Source organism: Lithobates pipiens, unplaced genomic scaffold (genome assembly GCF_037356315.1).
Source record: "Lithobates pipiens isolate NorthernLeopardFrog02 unplaced genomic scaffold, aLitPip1_a1.2 Scaffold_19, whole genome shotgun sequence".
NCBI classification, from domain to species: domain Eukaryota; kingdom Metazoa; phylum Chordata; class Amphibia; order Anura; family Ranidae; genus Lithobates; species Lithobates pipiens.
The window spans coordinates 485,137,709-485,160,997 of NW_027507764.1; the positions used below are offsets into that span (position 1 = coordinate 485,137,709).

The 23,289-nt window shown below is 41.7% G+C and overlaps 1 protein-coding gene across 3 annotated transcripts in view; it reads left to right on the forward strand.

The window, feature by feature from the left end:
* The first annotated feature begins 4,824 nt into the window (after window positions 1–4,824).
* Window positions 4,825–23,289, forward strand: part of RALYL (RALY RNA binding protein like) — a 1,540,715-nt gene continuing 1,522,250 nt past the window's right edge. Inside the window, exon 1 of one of the 3 annotated variants that reach the window (XM_077492950.1) lies at window positions 4,825–5,285. The gene's annotated coding sequence lies outside the window, so the exon portion shown is untranslated. Of the gene's footprint in view, window positions 5,286–5,968; window positions 6,144–23,289 lie in introns of those variants that run through there. The other 2 variants (XM_077492948.1, XM_077492949.1) reach the window with 2 other exon arrangements.

Genomic DNA, 23,289 nt, shown 5'->3' on the forward strand with positions numbered 1-23,289 from the left:
CTCCTCCTCACCATCCCCCTCTCCTCCTTTCCATCCCCTTCTCCTCCCCTCCACCCCCCTCTCCTCCCTCCATCCCCCTCTCCTCCCTCCATCCCCCTCTCTTCCCCTCCATCCCCTCTCTTCCCCTCCATCCCCCCCCCTCCGCTCCACCACCTCTCTTCCCCCTCCATCCCCTCTCATCTCTCTCTCCATCCTTCTCTCCTCTCTTCCATCCCTCTCTCACTTTCTGTATCCCCTCCCCCTCTTTCTCCTCTCCTCCATCCCTCTCTCACTTTCTCTATCCCCTCCCCCTCTTTCTCCTCTCCTCCATCCCTCTCTCACTTTCTCTATCCACTCCCCCTCTCCTCCATCCCTCTCTCCCTCCCTTCCCTCTCCTATTTCTCCCCCCCCTCCTCTCCTCCTACCCTCTCTCTCTCCCTTCCCTCTCCTCTCTCTGTCCACCATCTCTCTCTCTTCGCTCTCCTCTCTCTCCTCCATCCCTCTCTCTATATATCCCCCTCTCTCTCTCACTCCTCGTTTCTCCCCCTCCTCCTACCCTCTCTCTCTTCTCCATCCCTCTCTCTCTCTTCCCTCTCCTCTCTCTCTCCTCTATCCCTCTCTCCTCCCTCTACTCTCTCTCTCCTCCATCCCTCTCTCTCTCTTTAATCCCTCTCTCTCTCCCCTCCATTCCTCTATCTCTCTCCTTCATCCCTCTCTCTCTCTCTCTCCTTCATCCCTCTCTCTCTCGTCCATCTCTATCTCCACTCCTCCCTTCTCCCCCCCCCCCCCACTCTATCTCTTATTTCTCTCTCCTCCATCCCTCTCCCTTCCCCTCTCTCTCCTCCATTTCTCTTGCTCTCCTTTCTTTCTATTCCCTTTCTCTCTCTCTCTCCTCTTTCTCTCTTGCCTATTTCTCTCCATCCCTCTCTCCCCTCCCCCCTCTCCCTCTCTCCTCTCTCTCTTTCTTTCCTCTCCTCCCCTCTCTCTCCCCTGTTTCTCACCTCCAACTTTCTCTCTTTCCATCCCTCTCAACTCTCACCCCTCCCTCTCTTCTCTCTCCCCCTCTCTCTCCTCTTTCTCTCACCTCTCTCTCTCTTTTTCTTCCCTCTCCTCATCTCTCTCTCTCTCCATCCCTCTCTCCCCTCTCTCTTTCTCGATCCTCCATCTTTCTCTCTCTTTCCTCCATCCTTCCCTCCTCTCCTCCATCCCTCTCTCCCCTCTTTCCTTTCCACTCTTCCCTTCTTTCTGCCCTCTCTCTCCTATTTCTCTCTCTCTCTCTCTCTCTCTCATCCATCCCTCTCTCCCCTCCCCTCTCTCTCCTCCATTTATCTCTATCTCTCCTCTCTATCTCTTCCCTCTTCTCTCTCTCTTGCCTATCTCTCCCCCCTCTCTCTCTCTTTATTTCCTCTCCTCTCTCTCTCCTTCCCTCTCTCCCCCTCTCCTCTCTCTCTTGTCTTTCTCACCTCTCTCTCAATTCAAATAAGCAATATTGTTAGGGCCAAATACATGTTAGCATTGCCAAAGCAGTTGAGCTTCTATAAGAAAAAGAAGAGGGGGGGGGGGGGGGGGTAATAGGTAATATAAAGGGGAATGGGAATAAGTCAGCATAAGGGATTTTTAAGCCCTCAGTTTTTCATGTCCCTCTGAGTCTGTGACACGCTGTCACATATTGGGCAGCTATTTTCACCATTGGCTCCTCTTCTCCCAGTAGAAATTGGAGTTTTCTCTTCTCTTCTATAGAGCTGAAGTCCGGGATGAGAGTGGGGAGTCTCTTGAAGTGAGTGTCCCTCACTGATGAGTACTTTGGGTAATGTAGCAGGAAGTGGTCCTCATCCTCCAGGACCCCCTTGTCACATTGCTGGCACAGTCTACTCACCCTGGGCTTGTAGGTCTGTCTGTGCCATCCTAATTTGATTTCCAAGCTATGGGCACTCAGTCTGTACAGGTTCTGTGTCTGTCTGTTTTTGGGGTCTTGTAGCACCTCCAGGTATGACGCCAGTTTGTAGTCTCTCTGCAGTAAACAGTTAGTTTTTTGGAGTTTGTTAGTTCATTTTCCATTCTCCAACATGTTTTTCTTTGGAGTCATTCATTATGTTTTTTTATTTGAGATTTTGTTAGGCCACATTGTTGAGATTTGGGGATAGACAAGGTGTTGATGAGTTGTTGCAGGCTGGTCCTTACTGTTCAGTAAGGCTTTATGGTGGTATGAGTTGGGACTGATGTTTTGTAGGTGGTCCCAGTATGATAGCGCCCTGTGGGAAGTAAAGGAAATCTGCCCAAATTCAGATTGGCAAGCACTGTTGGAGATGCTCCAATGGACTTGGAGGAGGTGCTTGCAGAATTCCAGATGGAATATTTCTGTTGGACTGGAGTCCCATTTGGATTGGTCTGGGTAGGTGACAGGACCCCAGACTTCACTGCCATAAAGAAGAATAGGGGTGATGACGCTATCATATTTTCTGAGACAGACTCTCACTGGTGGTTTTAGGTGGTACAGCTGTCTCCTGATAGTATAGAAGGCTCTGCATGCCTTGTCTTTTAGTGCCTCTATGGCTGGCTTGAAACTTCCTGATTTGTTCATTTCTAAGCTGAGGTATGTGTAGCTGTAGCTTCATCAATGGTGCAGAGTGCAGTTGTTTAATGTAAAGGAAGGGCTCTTTGTTTAGTATTTTTCTTTTGGAACACCATGATTTTTGTTTTACTTGAGTTGATTGGTAGTGCTCATGTGACACTGTATTTCTCCATCACTTCCAGGCTGTCTTGTAGGCCTTTCTCTGTTGGTGACAGAAGTAGGAGGTCATCTGCATACAGCAGGAACTTCACCTCAGTGTCATGTAGAGTCAGTCCTGGTGCTGGGGAGGATTCCAGAGCTGCAGCCAGTTCATTGATGTAGATGTTGAAGAGGGTTGGCTGCAGCTCTGTCTGACTCATCGGGCTTGCCGGAAGTGTTTGGTTCTTTTCCCATTCACTATGCCTTCATGCCTTTCTCTCTCTCCCCCAATCCCTCTCTTCTCTCTCTCCCCCAATCCCTCTTTCTTACCTCTCCTCTTTCTCCCTTGCCTTTCTCTCTCTCCCTCTCTTTCTGCTCTCTCTCTCTTTTGCATCTCTCTCCACCCCTATCTCCTCTCCACCCCCCTCTCTCCCTCCCATCCCTCTCTCTCCTCTCTCCCTCCCTCTCTCCATCCCTCTCCCTCCCTCCCTTCCCTATCCTTTCTCTCTCCATCCTTCTCTCTCTCTCTCTCCTCTTTCTCTCTCTCCACCCCCTCTCTCACTTTTCCTCTCTCCACTTTTCTCTCTCCCCCTCTCTCTCCCCCTCTCTCCTCTTTATCTCTCCTCTTTCTCTCATGTCTCTTTCTCCTCTCTCCCCCCCTCTCTCTCTTTCTCTCTTGTCCCTCTCTCCTCTTTCTCTCTCTGTCTCTCTCCTCTCCCTCTCTTCCCTCTCCTCTTTCTCTCCACCCCTCTCTCTCCCTTCCATCCCTTACCCTCACCCCTCTCTCTCTTCCACCCCCTCTCACCCCTCTCTCTCTCTCTCTCTCTAGCTCTCCTCCATCGCTTTCTCCCCCTCTCTCTTCCCTCTCCTCTTTCTCACTTGTCTCATCTCTCTCTCTCCTCTTCCTATCTCTTGCTCACATATCTCTCTCTCCCCTCTCTTCTCTATATCTCTATCCTCTTTCTTTCTCCTCTTTCTCTCTCTCTCCTCTCTATCCCTCTCTCTCTCATCTCTCTTCTCTATCTCCCTCTCCCTCTCTCTCTAATCTCTCTCTCTCCTTTTTCTTTCTCCTCTCTCTCCTCTTTCTCTCTCTCCTCTCTATCTCTCCTCTTTCTTTCTCTCCTCTCTCTTCTCTATCTCTCTCTCTCCTTTTTCTTTCTCCTCTCTCTCCTCTTTATCCTCTCTCTCTCATCTCTTCTGTCTCTCTCTCTCTCTTTCTCCCCTCTCTCTCTCATCTCTCCCTCTCTCTCATCTCTCCCTCTCTCTCATCTCTTTCTCTCTCCTCTCTCACATCTGTCTCTCCTGCTCTCATCTCTTTCTCTCTCCCCTCTCTCTCATCTCTCTTTCTCTCTCTCTCCTCCTCTCTCTCCTCTCTTTCTGTCTCTCCTCTCTCTCTCTCCTCTATCTCTCTCTTATCTCTCTCATCTCTTTCCTCTCTCATCTCTCTCTCCCCTCTCCCTCTAACTCTCTCTCTTTTCTCCCTCTCCTCTCTACCCCTCTCTCTCTCTTCTATCCCCCCCCCCCTTTCTCTCCTTTCTCTCTCCCCTCTCTTTCTCTCTCCTCTCTCTCTCTCTGTGTCTCCTTTATCTCTCTCCTCTCTTTCTGTCTCTCCTCTCTCCTCTAACTCTCTCCCCCCCTCTCTCTCCTCTATCTCTTTCTTCTCTCTCATTTATTTCTCTCCTTTCTCTCTCTAATCTCTTTCTCTCCTCTCTTTCCCCTCTTTCTCTCTCTCATCTCTCTTCCCCCTCTCTCTCTCTCCCTCTCTTTCATTTCTCTTTCCTCTCTCTCTAATCTCTTTCCTCTCTCTCTCTCTACCCCCCCCCCCCCCCTCTCTCTCTCTCTCCTTTATCTCTCCTCTCTCTCTATCTCCTTTATCTCTCTCCTCCCTCTCTCTACTGTATCTCTCTCTCATCTCTCTCTCTTGTCTCTCAGCTCTCTCTCTCTCTCCCCCCCCCTCATGTATCTCTCTCTCTCATCTCTCTCTATCTCATGTCTCTCTCTCTCCCCCTCTCTCTCATGTCTCTCATCTCTCTCTTCTCTCTCTCTCATCTCTCTTTATGCCTGTACTTGTAGTCTTGCTCTCCCCACTCCACCCCCTCCCTCCTCTCCTCTCCTCAGCATCCTCCTTGTCAGCCTCCTTAGCACCAGCCGCGGCATCAGACAACGTGCAGAGTGAGTGGCAGCGGTCGGAGGGAGCCGAGAGCCCGGAGGACAGAGGATAAACTTGTGCTGACTTCTTCCATCCTCTGCCCGCTACATTGTCTCCATCCTCCCTGGGAAGACACCTGCTTCCCTCTCCTACTTTCCTTGTGAAGGTGGCATCCTCCTGAACTCTGCTGAGGTCCTCCTCCCACCTCCAGCCTCTCATTACCTTACAGCTACCCCCCCCCCTCCCCCCAGCCCGGCACCCCCATACTTCCATGCACACATCCCACCTCCTCTGCCTGCAAGTCAGCCTGGCTCCAAGTCACGTGTCAGTGCCCGAGGCAGACACCGAGGGAGAAGCTGCTCTTTCCTATGCACACCGCCATACTGTAATTTTACTCCTAAAAAAAAAAATCTCATTTTTAATTCCAACATTTTACTCCCCACTCTGGTGAGTACCTTCTGGGTGACAATTCTTGTCTTTTTTTTATTTTTTGTCTTTTTTTGTTTTTTTTTTGTTTTGTTTTTATTTTTTTTAAATCTCTTGTTATTATTTTGAACTTGTTTAAAGATGGGAGCTGGGGCATGCTGCTTTTTAATCCTGAGTGCAAGTTTTTGTAGCAGGCTGCTGGGGGCTAGACAGAGAGGTGCTGCTGCTGGATCTACAGGCTGCTGCTGGGAGATCCCCACAGCTCAGGATGTGCAACTGGTTCTCCTTGGCAGTGTAAAGTAAATGTTATTGTTTCTTTTTTTTTTTTTTTTTTCTTACCTTTATAAAAATAAATAATATTTTTATTCCTTCTAAAGCATGTTTGGTAACTCTTGCTTCCTTTTTGGTCTTTTTTTTTTTGGTCTCTATGGTCTGCGAGAGTTAACGTTCTTTTTCTTTTCTTGAAATCTGGCAAAAGCACCTTTTTTCTTTTTAGTTTTGTTTTTTCTTTTTTTCTTCTTCTTCTTGCTTCCTGTAAATTTCTATTAACCCTTTTATACGGTGAAAACTTTTTTTTTTTTCATTCCAGTGTGATCATATATATAGATTTTTTTTTTTTTTTTTTTTTATCCCCCCAACCCCTTCACCTATTCAAATGCCATTGACTTTTTGTGCCTATTTGATGTGTCCTTTCTTGCAATGATATGGGGTCACAAAAAAAAAAAGATGATGTATGTCTATCTGCTCTGTACACATATTAACATTTCCAATTGATGGCAGTGGAAGGTGTTTTTTTTTTTTTTTTCTGGAAAATGAAGTGCGCTTTGGTTTCCTTGTCAACAGAAGATGAAGTGAACGTCTGAGAGGCTCACAGTGCAGGTACTTCATCTCTTGAAGGCGTTTCCACTGTTTGCAATCACGAGAACAGCAACTACACTGCCTATTGCCTTTTACTGTATATGTCTATAAGATACTCAGTAAGTGTCCCTGTTATTACTTACGAATGCTTTAACGCATCGCTTTGTAACTTGGTTGCACTAGGTGCTTGCAAGGAAATCAACCTTTCTGCAAGCCGAGGCTTTCAAAGAAGTTTTGTCATTGATCGAGTGCTCATTGTCATTGTCTAGGCAAAGGATCGAAACCTAGGCAAACTTAACCACTGCCTGCATGATGCCCAAGTCATTGATTATTAGTTCTCTTGCACACTGAAGTATTGATTTACTAAAAGATGTCATAAAGGCTGTACGCGTTTCAGTTTTCAAAAGTGATGTGACTGATTGTGGTGTTGAATGGCAAAATTTTACAGGATATCTGTCAATTATAATGCTAGATCATGATATTGGAGGGCAGACAATACCTATACTGCTAGAGGTTTTACTTCTTAACCATTGCTGGCTTTTTAATATACTGTATGCCAGGAGAAAGCTGCTTAGTTTAGGAGCCAGGGGTGCTGCTAGACCCTCCAGGGCAAGTGCCTCAGGTCCTCTACTAAGTCCCTCAGGAGTTTTTTGAGATATGAAGATCATATGTTCTATGCATTATAGAGTCCTGCAGCAATGTAAAATGTATCTACTTTTCAATCCATTTATGATTTCATTTGTCTTCATAATGTGACATTATGGTTTTTAGACCAGTTCATTATATTAGTCTCATATTTGATCCACCGTGGTTAGCATGTTATCCCAGCAGCCCCTCAACATATTAATCTATGAGCCCAGAGGTGCCCCAGTTCTGTTAGAAATGCTCCTGTTTGGAGCCCTTGGAGAATGTAAGTAATTATTCAAGATGGCTGCACCCACGCTGAATTCTCTAGTAGTTTACATGAATGCCTCATGTGCAAAAAAATGTAACCTTGCTGGCAGGTTCTCTTTAAGAATGTCATGATAATGATGATTGATAGGAAACATCTGGCATAATAAAAATGTTCTGCTTTACAAGTGTGTAGTCCAGCACTTCTCAACCATGGTTCCTCCAGGGGCTGCTCCATGGGTTGTGGCTGATTAACCTCACAATAGATAGTGACTGCAACGTTTTGGAGCCAATGCCACTTAACAGAGCCAACATCATGAAACCAAAGAACTTTTTAGTTTTCTCTAAGGGTGGCAATTCTTCCAACTGACCACCAATGTCCATTTCCCACTGACCCCTAAAGAATTGGTTTTAGCAGGAGTTCCCTGAGAACTGAAAATTATGTTAAACTCTCCTCTGGGGTAAAAAGTTTGAGAAAGGTTGGTGTAGACCCTTGAGCAAAATGGTGCTCAGAAGGAAACTTTTCTTCTATGTGCGCTTGTCAGTTATTCTGAGTATTGGCTGTCTTGCTGCAATAAATGGCAGATCAGCCAGTAAAGCAACACCCATGCAAGCTTATGTTTTCATATACAAGTATCCAATTGTTTTAAGTGGGAGTTTAAAAAAAAAAATCCTTAACCTGATTGGCTGCTTGAAGGCACTGCAAGTTTTCAGTATTGGCGTAAAACCTATGCTCTTTAATAAGCCATCCACATGTGACCTGCCCAATTATGATGATGCTCTGCTGTTTGCTGGTAGTATTCTTTAATTGTGTCAGTTCTGGAAAGGTCAAAAGACATCTCTAGAGTTATGTGAACTGCAGCTTGTGTTCAATGCATCTCAGACAGCTTTACTTGTGCTTGGATTGTTCTGGATGAACGGTTTATAAATCCTTGTCAAATGTTGGAATGTGATTGAAAAGATTATATACGTAACTGCTTTTGTTTGCATCATATATATTTATTGTGTGATCATTATTATATTGCTTTTACTATTAACATGCTAGAGTCATGATATATGAATTACTGCTTGTCAGAGATTGCTGAAATAATGCTGTCCACTATGTTGATTAGCAGCTCCAGAATTTTTTGTATTTTTTTTTTATGTGAATGGGATAAATAACACACAAATGTAAGCGGAACACTGTTGTTATGCTAAGGCTGACTGTGTACTTCATCTTTAGCTGGGAATGTTGTTGCCCCCAAGCGTTTTCAGGCAGGGATACTGATGCTGTCATTTAAAAGGCTAAAATATGATGAGCAGGAAATAGCACAAGACATATCACACACACTGCTTGTCTTTTTAGAAATGGGTTTACGATCGGTGTACAATGTTGCAGTGCTGAGTATTAATAATGTGTGGAGTCCATCCTGTACGTTGCTCTAATGCTTTGTTGTATTATTTATCTCCAAGGCAATTGTCTAGTTATGTTGGAAGCATGTGCAACTATTTGTATGTTTTCTATGACTGGATAGATATATTTAAAAATGTACAGTACACAGTATATATATATATATGTATTATGTATACTGTATATAAATACTGTATCTATATATAGATATATATCTATTTATATAGATCTATATATATGTATATGTATATATATATATATATATATATATATATATATATATATATATATATATATATATATATATATATATATATATATATATATACACATACACTGTATATATATATCAACTCACAATCCCATTTACTTTACAAGAAAAGACACATTATGTAGCCTCACATGCAAAATCATAAAATCATATTAATTTTTTTTTTTTGAATTTACTAAAGGATTGTGAGAACTATTGTTTTATTTACCTTGAATTTAAAGTGAATCTGCAACAAGTAAAGTAAGTCACAAGGAAATAATAGTGTTGCCAAGTACATTTGAACCTGCCAAGGATTGAAGGTTCTGCCTTTAGTATTAAGTAATATATTATTTATACATGGATCCTGAAAGCTTAATCAGCAACTGGCTTTATATATTTTTTTGAATACTCCAGATGCAAGGTCTCCCTGCCATAATTCCTAGCTGTGTTCTTGTCCATCATCCCTTACAATTGTCACAGCCGGTGTAAGCTCAGGAACGCATGTACATAAGTCCTACCAATAGCGTCCAAGAGAGAGAGAAAATATAGTAGATGGTTTGATGTCTTCAACTTCAACCAAAAAATGCTATCTCAGTTGTGGTTGAGGACAAAGTATCCAACTCAAGGTTCTTTATTGTCACTTATCTACATTAAGGATATGAAGTCATGTACAATTTATTTTCAAATCTTGACTATGACGGACCTTTGTATCTGCAATTATTCTTGTATTATGCTCAGAACTGTAATAAAACATAATCGAATAGAAAACAGCTATCTCGCTTTTGTGTGGATTGACCCATTAAGTGGAACATTGTGGCTTTTGTTTGTTCTCTTTGAGGGTCCCATTCCCACCAGGTACGTTTGGCTGTCCTGGGCATCCTTGAAGGTTCTGCCTTTAGTATTAAGTAATATATTATTTATACATGGATCCTGAAAGCTTAATCATCAGCATCTGTCTTTATATATTTAGTTTGAATACTCCAGATGCAAGGTCTCCTTGCCATAATTCCTAGCTGTGTTCTTGCCCATCTGTCCATCATCCCTTATAATTGTCAGTTGGTGTAAGCTCAGGAACGCATGTACATATGTCCTACCAATAGCGTCCAAGAGAGAAAAAATATAGTAGATGGTTTGACGTATTCAGCTTCTACCAAAAAAAATGATTCCTCAGTTGTGGTTGAGGATAAAGTATACAACTCAAGGTTCTTTATTGTGACTTATCTACATTAAGGATATGAAGTCATGTGCAATTTATTTTCAAATCCTGACTATGAAGGACCTTTGTACCTGCAATTATTCTTGTATTATACTCAGAGCTGTAATAAAACATAATCGAAAAGAAAACAGATATCTCACTTTTGTGTGGATTGACCCATTGGGACATTTGTTTGTTCTGTTTGAGGGTCCTATTCCCACCAGGTACCTTTGGCTGTCCTGGGCATCCTTGCTTAGAGCAGTCCCAATACACGGACAAGGAAAATAACCTTATGTCCTTTTTGTTGCCTTATGACTTTTTTATTTAGTCATATGAATGTGCTGCGGTGATGTGTGCAGAAAATAAAATAGGCTGTGCAGTAACTTTTTTCACAGCAACATGTTGCCTCGCACTATACAACGTGCTGCTGTGAATAAATATGAATAGAATGCCATTTTGTGACATTCCAATAAAGTTGTAAAATACTTTGTATTCATTGAATGGGCACTGAGTTCTCCAAAGCGCACACCAGGGTCAGGAGCTCACAAAAGTGGTCTGGTGCAGGACCCTACAGATATACAAAAGGGCTTCAACCTGTGTGATTTTTGTATTATATATACAGTATGTAGACAATTTTTTTTTCCTGCTGGTGCCTTTTAGCAGAACAGGAAATGAGCAGATGCTAATAGAGTCATTAGCTTATCTCAACTTTCTGTACTGGGAATGCAACAAAAAGCAAGGGAAAATCACCCAACTGGGATGCAGAAAACAATAAAAATGAAACAGAGGTTCTACTCTATCTAAAGCAAAAAGGTCCAGTTTAGCTTTGCTGTTTGGATTGAATATCGGTTGATAAACTACTATTGAATTAGTCACTGATTTGACTATGTTTACTTAATTCTTTGGCTTACCATCTTAGATATGAATTTACTACTGTTATAGTAGCATTTATTTTGGAAGGCTGTCCATATATGTTACATAGTTAGTCTGGTTGAAAAAAGACCATCTAGCTCAACCTATAAAAGGAAATAAAAAATATATATACACAATCCTATACCCACAGTTGATCCAGAGGAAGCAAAACAAATCCAGCAAAGCAGAACCAATTTGCTCCAGCAGGGGAAAGAATTCCATTCTGATCCCCCAAGAGCAATCGGATATTCCCTGGATCAACTCTACCTATAAATGTTAGTATCCAGTTAAATTTTGTACATTTAGGAAACAATCCAGGCCTTTTTTAAAGCAATCTACTGAGCTGGCCAGGACCACCTCTTGAGGGAGTCTATTCCACATTTTCACAGCTTGTACTGTGAAGAAACCTTTCCGTATTTGGAGACGAAATCTCTTTTCCTCTAGACATAAAGAGTGCCTCTGTGTCCTCTGTGTTGACTGTAAAGAGAATAACTCAAAATCAAGTTCACTATATGGACCTCTTATATATTTGAACATGTTGATCATATCCCCAATTAATCTCCTCAAAAGAGATTATTCCCTCATCCATACAAGTTCCTATTATTTTATTCATTATTATTGTGTTGCGTTCAGACAGCAAGTACTCCTCCTTTGTCAGAATACGCTGATCATTTGGGTGCAGCACTGATTGAGGGAAAAATTTCCAACAAGCCAGCTGGAGAGAGAATGGGAACAGTCATAGATGGATTGAAATTCAGCCGCTTTAGTATTTCCATGAATGAAAAATAAACCTGTTATTATAAGTTCCTTAAGTTTAACATATGGTGTATATCAGTACATCAATAGCTTTACAATGTAGGTTGTTTAAAAGCATCCAGTCATATACTGGACACGTACCTGTATATCCATCTCGGCCTACATTGGACATCTGATGTTTGATTTTGAAATCTTAAAGCGGAGTTCCAACCAAAAGTGCAACTCTTGCTTATGCGCTCCCCCCGCCCATCAGTGTTACATTTGGCACTTTCCAAGGGGGAGGGGGGTACAGGGGACCTGTTTTTGACAGGTCCCCTTCCCTACTTCTGGAGAGGGGCCACGGCCGATCTCCCGGGAAGTTCAGCCCCCCTCCTTTTCCCCCCACCGCCGGGCCAATTAGAAAAAGCAGCGTGTTTAACGCATGTGCAGTAGGGAACCCGCTGTGAAGTCGAAAGGCTTCACTACTGGGTTCCCTTACCAGGAATGGCGGTGGCAGCACCCAGGAGTTGATCCGAAGATCGGCTGGGGTGCCAACATCGTGGGCTCCCTGGACAGTTAGGTGCCCTAATCTTAAAAGTCAGCAGCTATTGTATTTGTAGCTGCTGACTTTTATTTTTTTTTCACCCAGGCTGGACCTCCTCTTTAATAGTGCCAGCTTTTCAACCACATAGAACTGGATCTCTTTTGGGCTGCCCCTGGTCCTGAAGCTATGACCAACGATTATCATACTGATGCTGTATCATCTGAAGCAGGCTGGGGTAGGGTGCATTTGTCCTCCAGGGAGGTGCCTACACCATACCTCCCAATGTTTTGAGATGGGAACGAGGGACGCCTAGTAACAAAAGTATGTAGCATAGGACACACACCCTGCCACACCCCCTTAAAGGGGAATTATACAAAAAATTATTAGTTAAACCCACTTTTTTACTACGACTGTTCCTTTATATTGGCTTTTGAAATTTACAAATGCAGCAATTTAGAAATTGGATGAAGGTTTAGCACTGGGAAGCCCCTTTTGAAAGATAAAAAGTGAATTTTATATACAACTATATAGATCAGACTAAAAATATGGGACAAATGAGAAGGAAAGAGGGGCAGAGGGACTTTGATCCAAATCAGGGACAGTCCCTCCAAATCAGGGACAGTTGGGAGCTATGGTCTACACTGTGGCTGCTGCAGGCTTCAGCCCTGATGTCTGTCAGCTGCTGTGGTTATGTCCCACAAACAGAAGGCAGCTTTCTAAAAAGAAGTGCCAAATGCCGGAGGACCCCCTTCTAGGTTCAGGAAGTGATCTCCTAAACCTTGTAGCACTCTTTACTTTTCAGGCGCTAAACGTGCCAGCAAAAGAAAGTTGAGCACAGCTCAGGAGGAAAGTCAAGTCCTTCATTTACACTCGGAATTCTAGCTAAAAAAATACAATACATGATGATTTTGATGGTGTAGAGTCCAATATTAAAATGTATCATTATGGTGCATAGGGTTGCAGCACAGAGTGTGCCAGATGTGCCTGGGCACACCCTAATTTCCTTGTGTGGTGCAGATTCCCCCTGTTTAGACCCCTGATGTTTCACCTAAAAAATTGAAAAAATAATAAAATCGTAAAAAATAATAAAAAAATAAAATAGTAAAAATAAAAATGACTGACACAGTCCACTGCCCTATTAATACCAATCTTTGCTCTACTTATAATTTTCCGTTGCTCTACTGACACTGTCAGTATACAGTAAATACACATGCACACACATCCATATGTGTTTGAGCTTTGGGGTACACACCCTAATGCAATAGGCTGTGCACACCTATGTTATAGTGTATTTATTACCAATAAGGGCTGTATGTTTCCTATACCACACCACATTATTCTGTACTCTGCAATGTACATCCCCTATGTCATCACACCTGATTTTGTAAGCTGTGCTGTACATACCTATTCCACTCTATAATGTTGGGTACGCTGTGCTGTACATTCCCTATGCCATGCTGTATTTTTCTGTAATCTGCACTGTATGATACCTGTTCCATATCTCATCCTTCAGTACTCTGCACTATAAATTCCCTATTTCACATTACCTTATTCTGTATCCTGTACTGTTCCCTGTTCTGTGCTGCCTGATTCTGTACTCTGTATTCCCTATTCCACATCACCTCATTGTGTATACTGTGCTATACATTTCTTATTCCACAACACCAATGACCAATGCCGAACAGAACCTAGAACAGCATTTTCTTGTAGAAAGGCAAGTATTAAACCCTTCTATTGATCCCTATTTATCCATCCCAGCACTTTTTTGGTAATTTACAGTGGCTTAAAGCGGGATTCCGCTGACCTATCTTTTTTTTTTTTTTTTGGTGTCATTGATATCCAATGAAAATATTAGTCTAGCACTCACTTGTTCCTGTGTTTTTATCCCCGGCTTGCCGATTTTTTCCGCGAGTAACTTATAAAAACCTGTCATCCATTTGAAATGTTTAAAAATAAAAATGATGCCTATTTTGGAGGAAAAGGGCCAGATAAATGTACAAAATGCATAGAGGACCTCAGCTATGATAAAAGATTAACTAAACTCGATTTAATATCTCCATCTTCCAGGGAAGAGCAACTAAAGTGAATCTATCATTAGAAAAATATGGGGGCTGCCATGGATGATCTATCCTTTGCAAATCCTCAAATCCTAGTTCCCTGCCTACTTCAGCATCAGCACTTTCTGAGTCACTGACCCTGAACAAATACAGAGAAAGGAATTCTGACACTTACTTTCAGCATACTTGTTCCAGTTCTATGTCTCAAATGTATTGAACCTATTCAAGCCAATCCACTAGCTTTTTGAAAAGAAGGTCACCAATGGTCACCCATCTCTATGGGGTTAAAGTCTGAGCTCTGACTACATAATTTTTATTTTTATGACAGAGAATATTGATTACTATATACAGTATATAAATGTATGTATATACAGTGTCTCAGCCCATGTATTTCAATAGAAGCCATTCAAATATATGCAACATAAAGTTGCAGGGACTTTAAATAGGTTCCTGCACTACATTGAGCTGACTTTCATGTGACTTGAGTGCCATAGACTGCATTTTAAACTTTCAAACATCAGAAGAAAGATTCATCTTAATGTTATCAATGCAACAGTTGTGCAACAGTCAAAGACAAAGTCAACAAAGTCGCATCCAAGTCGCACCCATCCAGAGTTGCATGAAAATCACAAATGAAAAGTTGCAATGAATATCGCAGGACTTTGGAGTCGCACAAGTTTGAATGGAGCCTGCGGGAAATATTTTCATTGTGTTTGGGAATTAGGAAGATATGTTTTCCCTCTTGGTGCAAATTGAATCAGTTGCATGATAAGAGAATGAAACTTTTTTTTTTTATTGGATGCTACTATTAATGGGTAACAAATTTACCTGCTATTACTTTATCTGTACAGACCTCTAATTCAGTAAAAACTTGACTTCAGGGCTAGCCCCAGCCCCTGCCATCCCCATATTCAATGAAAGAACATTTTATTGGCCACATGAAAACTTTACTTGACAGGTAGTTTGTAAGGGGGTAGGCAGGTGGCACTTCCTCCATGTTTCCTGACTCGTTGGGTACCAAGTGTGGGTCACATGGAAGGCCTACCCTGGGCTATGCTGGGCACCTTGAACAGGATCACTTGCCTTGCACATGAGGTAACTTTACTTGTGCTGTGCACCTTGTACACTTGAGTAATAAACTATCCTCCAGTTAACTTTCTCGTCTACACTATGCTGTCTCTGTTGCACTTTAGAGGGACAAGCTAAGCCTATGCCCTCTCCACCTGCCCAGCGCATTTCCTTACCTCACTACCAGTAATGGAATGGGGTCCCGCTGAGCACCTAATGCAGAATCCATATGTGCTCTGCATTTACTCTTTCTTTTTCTTACCTGTGCGCAAGCCGAGAACCTTTGCAGCGGTAATCTGCTTCCGTTGCTAAGGGAGACGGACTTCTCACAGAAAGAATGTGGACAACAACTCCCTCACTACAAGAGGCTGCCCTATCTGTCACCAGCACATGCTTTACTACAGGCTTCTTAGTAAACCTACATTACCCTTAGTACCTCATGCCCTACTCTGCACCATTACTCTTGCAGTGCTGTCTTCATAACTCAATATGCTTTCTGACCCAGGCTGGAAACTACATGTGTGTGCCGTTTACTTGCATTGCACCTCTTTAATAACTTCAGACCAGGCAAGGTATGTTTCAAAAGCTTAACTGAAAAACCTGGTAATTTCAGATTTCAACAGTAACAGTCATTCCCCTATCTTCCCTAATCCCTAACTCTGGCTTGAGGTGGCCCCAGCATGCCTGCACATGATGAGAGTCATGGCAGAGTCCAGGGGTCAAGTCCTGGGGAAAAAAGTGTGGGAACTCCCACCCAAAATCCACTCCTCCACCAAAAAAAATAAAAAAATTATACGCTCATATGCACGAAAGCTTCAAAAGTGGTATTTATCATCCAATTTTTGGATTGTGTGTATGAAGCTTAACTGTTAGTACATAAAAAAAAAAAAACAATCCTAAATAAACATAAATACAGTAATTCTCTGAATAATTAGCATTCATTCAATTGTGCTTCCATGCAAATGTGAACATCATGTCCTGACCTGTATTGGGGAATTTTATTTTGTATATAGAGTGTTTATGTGGAGAGTTTACACTTTTCATTGAACAGTTTGGATAACACAGGGTTAAATGGAAAGGTCATAATTTAACTGCACATTATCTGGACAGAATGCTTGGGGAGATAGTGATGTGTTCCTGCTTAGGAGATGTATGTTAGCTTGGAGGGCTGCAAATTCTGCAGGGTTCCAACACACACTCGCTGCTATTCCAACTCTTCACATGTTTCCACATAAACTTCCCTCCTGGCATTAAACTTTGCCAGGTATTGTGCTCAGCTTACCACCCCAAACTGATGTTCCTCCCTCAGCTCACCTCTCTCCCTGCATGTCCTGTGAGCAGAATAGCTGATCTACCCATCAGCTAGATCTAGACTTGATCTACCCATCAGCTAGCTGTGATTTGTAGGTAGATCGAAGCAGAAGCTGTCATGGGGCCCCCTACTGGCAATGCCTGATGGGAACTGAGTTCCTGTTGTGGAAAAAGTACAGGAACTCCGTTCCCATGCGTTCCCGCAGGACTTGAGCCCTGGCAGAGTCCATAGTGGCATATTACCAAAACTGGTGTCTTTAAGGAAGACTGCAGCTCCCTGCAATCCCCCTACATGGTGGATGTGACAGTAGGCAGGCTTGCTTTCTGAGGTGGAACTGTTACCCCTTCTTTCTTCTCTTAAGGCAGCTGGAGATTACATGCTGTGGCATGTCTGTGTCTTCTTTTCCATGCAGCAGACTGTCCAGGCAGAGCCCTCCCCACTTTTATTATCAGCACAGGCAGAGAGACAGAGCTCAGCAGAAAGTGTGGGAAACCAGGTTAACTGTTTCCCTCCCAGCTATCGCAGCTGCTATCTCACTAACCAGAATTTCAACCTGCTTAGAAATGAGACAGGGCTTAGTCTCACAATCAGGAAAGCCAAACCCTTGGTAACAGTGAAACACGTTTTTATAAGGATGCAAAAGTCAAGATTTTTGTTTTTAAAAATTTAAAATCTCACAACAGGTTTTTTTCAAAGTCAACATCTAAGCATCAGTCTATTGAAGGTCCCAATAGTAATCAAGCTTTGGGTGACCCAGTATTTAACCACTTCAATACAGGGCACTTTCGCCCCCTTCCTTCCCAGCCAATTTTCAGCTTTCAGCGCTATAGCGCTTTCAGTGACAATTGCGCAGTCATGCTACACTGTACCCACACTGTACCCAAATGAAATTTTTATCATTTTGTTCGCACAAATAGAGCTTTATTTTGGTGTTATTTATTCACGACTCCGTTTTTTATTTTTTGCGATATAAGTGCAAAAAAGCGTAAATTTGGAAAAAAAAACTATATTTTCTTTTTTCTATTTTAAAAGAAATCCAATAAAATCAAATTTTGTCATAAATTTAAGCCAAAATGTATTCTGCTACATGTTTTTGGTAAAAAAAATTCCGTTAAGTGTATAATAATTGGTTTGTGTGATCACGGACATATGTACGCAAATGATCATGTACATATGTGTGCAGGTGATCACGTACATATGTGTGCAGATAATCATTGGGACATGTGATTTTAGTGGGACATATGTGGGGGACATGTTTTTATTATTAGGGACATGTGTTTTTATTATTTGGGGACATGTATGTTTTGGGGACATGTGTGGGGACATTGTGTTTATACTGTGTGGTGTGTTTACTGTGTGGTGATTTGTGTGTACACTAGACTGGTGATCAGTGAGTAAAAAGCTGTAAAAAACAGCTCATACTCACTGATCATCAGCCGGCTGCAGCGATCTGCTCTCCTCTCCTCAGCGATGACTTCTGTGTGAGGAGAGGAGGAGCCGATTACCTAGCAACCGGCTGTTTGTTTACATCACATGACGGCCGTGATTGGACACGGCCGTCATGTGATCAGGAGGGCCAATCACAGAGCCCTCCTGCCGATCTGAGATGCGCCGTGTCTGGGTGACACGGGCGCATCGGGATCGCGCCGCTGCGTGGGGACATGCGCGCGCGCGCGATCCCGCTCCTTCTGATGGACGTCCCTGAATGTCCTATCAGGAGTAGACGGCTCCCACCCGGCCGTATATGTGCATTGGCCGGGTGGGAAGTGGTTAAAGTTTGCATCTATAGCTCTGCGAGTGCTTGCTGCTTTTCTTTCAAATAAGAAATATCAATTACTTTTTTTTAAATAAAAGTACTGCATTTGTTTTAGTTGTATTGTTGTGCATACCATCCATTATTAAGTATACTTATAACAAAAGGTCACCTGAAGTGTCCTTTTGTAGTCTGATATAGGTGATGGACTGTTCTCCAGCACACTTGTTCTTAGAAGTGACTCATTCTGAGTTGCTAGTTTTATGAGAGTGAAAGCATTTCTATTGTTGAATCAGAATATGCTGAGAACTTATTAGATAATTATATGAAAAATGTTTGAAAGAAAATCTGAAAAACAAAGATATACATTATAAACCAGTTTATCTACTTCTGAACATGATTTTAAATTACATATTGGCATCGCCAATATTAATTGTTTAAAAGTATTTATTCATGAATTCCCATACTGGGGGAGAGAAGCCTAGTCCTACCCCTGGCTACATACTAGACATGGAGAAACCTTAAAAACAATGTGCTTTCACCTGAATTGGTATGAACTAGTTTACGTATGTCCTGGAAGAACAGGCAGTGATCATTTCCTGCAGAGGTTTGTTACACTTATCATAGCCAAGGAAGAAACACCCCAGAGGACCTTTTCAGAATTAAAGTGACTGTGACTTTCTCAAAAAAATAACAGACATGTTATATTTATCTGCTCTGTGTAGTGGTTTTGCACAGAGCGACCTGGATCCTCCTCTTCTTGGGTCCCTCTTTGGCTCTCCTGGCCCCTCCCTTCAAGCTTGCTATGGGGACACCTGAGCCAAGTCACAGCTCCCCGTGCCCATTCAGACACGGAGCCCTGATTTAACCCCGCCCCTCTGTCTCTCTCCTGATTGGTTAACTGACTTTGATTGACAACAGCGGGAGCCAATGGCACTGCTGCTATGTCTCTGCCAATCAGGAGGAGAGTCCTTGTGGCTGAGGAACATGTGGACATCACTGGACAGAGATGAGGCTTGGGTAAGTATTAGGGGGGTGCGGGGAGGGCTGCTGCACACAGAAAGTTTATTATCTTAATGAATAGAATTACTAGGGCCAGTTTTTTTGTACAGAAGCCAATTTACCTACCTGCATGTCTTTGGAGTGTGGGAGGAAACTGGAGTACCCGGAGGAAACCCATGCAGGCACCGGGAGAACATGCAAACTCCAGGCAGGTAGTGTCATGGTTGGGAGTGTTGATGGGAGAATCAAGCAATTTTCGTTGAATCTGTAGTTGAACATAAGAAAATTACATAATGTATGTTCTGCCTAAGATCACACTGCTACCTTCTGATTATCATTATTGCTTTCTGGGTCATCTACATTTTCACTGGACACAGGTGATAATGCTGCTTCACTATTCAATGACGAGGCAGGAGGTGAAAAGTTCACATAGGAAGCGGAATTGCTGAACCTGCAAGATGAAAGGCTTATTTGTGAACTATGTGTACCATCTGTCTGGCTGTACACTGTGGAATGGGTGTGTAAATCACAAGAAAGGCTGTACAGAAATAAGAATCTATTATCAGGTTAAGCAGTAACATTTCTGCAGTATAAATCTTTCAACAATGAAAAAGTAGCCATTTTGCTTTAAAAAGTCAGAGAGAAAAAAAGAATGTAAGGAGGTGTTGGAGGGGATTGGAAGAACTAGTGGTGAGATGAAGGTAACATCTACCTACCAGTGGATGTCCTGATGGCCCGGTTAATAGTTTATATTAGCAACCACTTAGCTCATAGAAGTTCATTATTGTGAGCTGAGGAACGATAACCAAGTGGTAGACTTAGTGGTGAGGGTAGTCACTAAACATTATGTGAACTCCTGACTGACCAGATCAGTAGAACAAGACAGGTTAATATTACCAGCTGTTGATGATGTATCACTACTCAAGTAGTCCAATTAAAGTCACAGATATAGATACATTGGGTAAAATCACCATTTCCATATTCTAGATAAATATATTTGTAAAGGTGCTATTGACATGACATTTTCACCAACATCGGTAACAACCCATACAATCCATACATACAAAGAAACCAAAACAAATAAGTTATGTGTCATAAAATAGAATGACAGGAAAAACATTTGAACACGCTAACTGAAATGTATTTAATACTTGCTACAAAATCCTTTGTTGGTATTGACAGCCTCAAGACGCCTCCTGTATGGAGAAACTAGTCACATGCATTGCTCAGGTGTGATTTTGGTCCATTCTTCCACACAAACAGTGTTCAAATCTTGAAGGTTCTGTGGGCCTCTTCTATGAACTCTTTAGTTCTTTCCATAGATTTTCTATTGAATTCATTTCTTTCTTTGAAACCAATTAAGCATTTCCTTGGCTCTGTGTTTGGGATCATTGTCTTGCAGAAATGGCCACTCTTGTCTCATCTTCATCATCCTGGTAGATGGCAGCAGATTTTAATCAAGAATGTATTGGTACATTTTTCAATTCATCCTTTCCTCAATGATATGAAGTTTGCCAGTACCCTATGCTGACAAACAGCCCCACACCATGATGTTCCCACCTCCAAAATTCATTGTTATGATTTTTTGAGGGTAATGTGCAGTGCCATATTACCTCCATCCAAACAGTTTAATTTTGGTCTCATCTGATCAGACTATATCCTCCCAGTATTTTACAGGCTTGTCTAAATGTTGTGTAGCAAACTTCAAAAATGGTGACATGTTTAACACTTATTTTACCCAATGTTTATAGTTAGATAGACATTGTACTAACAACCTCCATTTTCATAATACTTTCTGGGGCAGGGCATCTAAATGTGCCAATGGCAGCAGAATTAAAACAAGTGTTCTCAGTAAATCAGCAAGTCAACCCCCCCCCCTTCCTTTTCTCAAATACAATTCTTGTGTAAGGGCAATCGGTGAAGGTGTGGATGCTTGGCTCTGCTAACAAGGAGCACTGGGGAGAAGGGGAGGAAAAAGCATTTTCACTAGAAAAAAAGATATTTTGAGCCATTTGTAATAACAATCAGACACAAATTCTAACATGTAGGGGTACAGGACTGTAAACAGATCCAACATTTGTGAGTCTTCATTTGTGCTCTGAAGTGTTAACTTGAATGTGACGCAGCAAGACTTAGATCATTTAATGAACAGACATGTAATATAGGTTGTGAATGGAAGAAAGATGACTACAAATGTATCATAGTTAGTTACAGACAGACTGTAAAACCAATGTAACAAAAAAATTGTAACAAAAAAATGTGTTTCATGATTTTATTTTTGTTTCACTCAAATGGCATTTTCACTTTGATTATTATTAATCAGCGCAACCTAAAGTTTTTGAGACTGTAAAACTAAAGCCGCGTACACACGGGCGGACTGTATGGCCTACTTAGTCCGTCGAAACACATTTCAGCGGACAGTCCGCTCGTGTGTGGGCTTCAGCGGACTTTTTCAGCGTGCAGTCTGGCGTACTAAGTATTTCGGATTTTTCGAAATACTGTCCGTCATACTTTGGTTTCAGCGGACAATCCGCTCGTCAGTAGGCTAGTTTGATGGACTAAGAATGGCGCATGCTCAGAAAGGATTTACACGGCGAAAGGTTGCATTGCTGTGTATTGGACTTCCTATTTCTAGTCCCGTCGTACGTGCTGTACACGTCATTGCGCAAGCTTTCGACGGACTGTTTGTGCATCCGTGTGTGGTCAAGTCCGTTCCTTTCGAAAGTAGGACGGACTGTCCGTCGGATTGTATGACGGACTAAGTAGGCCATACAGTCCGCCCGTGTGTACGCGGCTTTAGCCATCTCAGAAAGCCTGCTTAGGCAGCATTGTGTTATGTGTATGCTTTTTACTTATTTGCTTTTTCATAGACTGTGCAGCTAGTCCTAAAAGGATAATTGTATAAATAAGCCAGAACATTTGTTGTCAAAGAATAATGTATTATGAAATAATAATGTTTTATGTAAGTGCCAAACTCATAAAATATAACCCGGTCATTGCTAAAGCTGAAGTCATACTATCAAATGGAAAGCTAAAATCATGCTATTATTCTTACTGATAAAACAATATTAAAATGTAAGTTCAGTAGAAGGCATCATAAGGTGGCTCTACATATGCTTAGTTGGTCAACTCCCCCTAAAGCTTGAAATGCTATCTTGTTGCAAGTCTAATCCACACAAATTCTGACTTTATAAATTTAGTACTTCCATAGTTATGGAAAGTTATGCCAAGACAACTTAAAGCAATAGTAAATCCATTTTTTTTTTTTTTTATTTAACAATTTGACCGCCAGACCAATTCTGACAATACCCACATACTGTATATGCAAAAATCTGCATTTCCTTTTGCTAGAAAATGACTTAGAACCCCAAAGATTATATATTTTGGAAATCAGAGACCATGGAGATTAAAATGGTGGTTGTTGCAATTTTTTTATTTCACACGATAGTTGAACAGCCATTTTTCCAAAGCACTTTTTTTAGGAAAATATACACTTTAATGAATTTTAGTGAACACAAACATTGTATAATACCCAATTTTTTGGTAAAATATAAAAGATAATGTTATGCTGAGTAAAAAGATACCTCACATGTCACACTACAAATCTCCATAGCCAAAGTTTTAACCACTTCAGCTCCGGATTATTTTACCCCCTTCTTGACTTTTCAAAAGCAAATTTTTTTCTCCATTTAGGCCGATATGTATTCATCTACATATTTTTGGTAATAAAAATTGCAATAAGCATATATTGATTGGTTTGCACAAAAGTTATAGCGTCTACAAAATAGGGGATAGATTTCTAGCATTTTTATTGATATTATTTTTTTTTATTTATAATGGTGGTGATCTGTGATTTTTATCATGACTGCGACATTATGGTGGACACATCGGACAATTTTGACACATTTTTGGGACCATTGGCAATAATACAGCTATCAGTGCTATAAAAATGCATTGATTACTGTAAAAATTTCGCTGGCAGTGAAGAGGTTAACACTAGGGGTGATCAAGGCGTTAACTGTGTTATAACTGAAAGGAAATGGGACTGACAAGGGGAG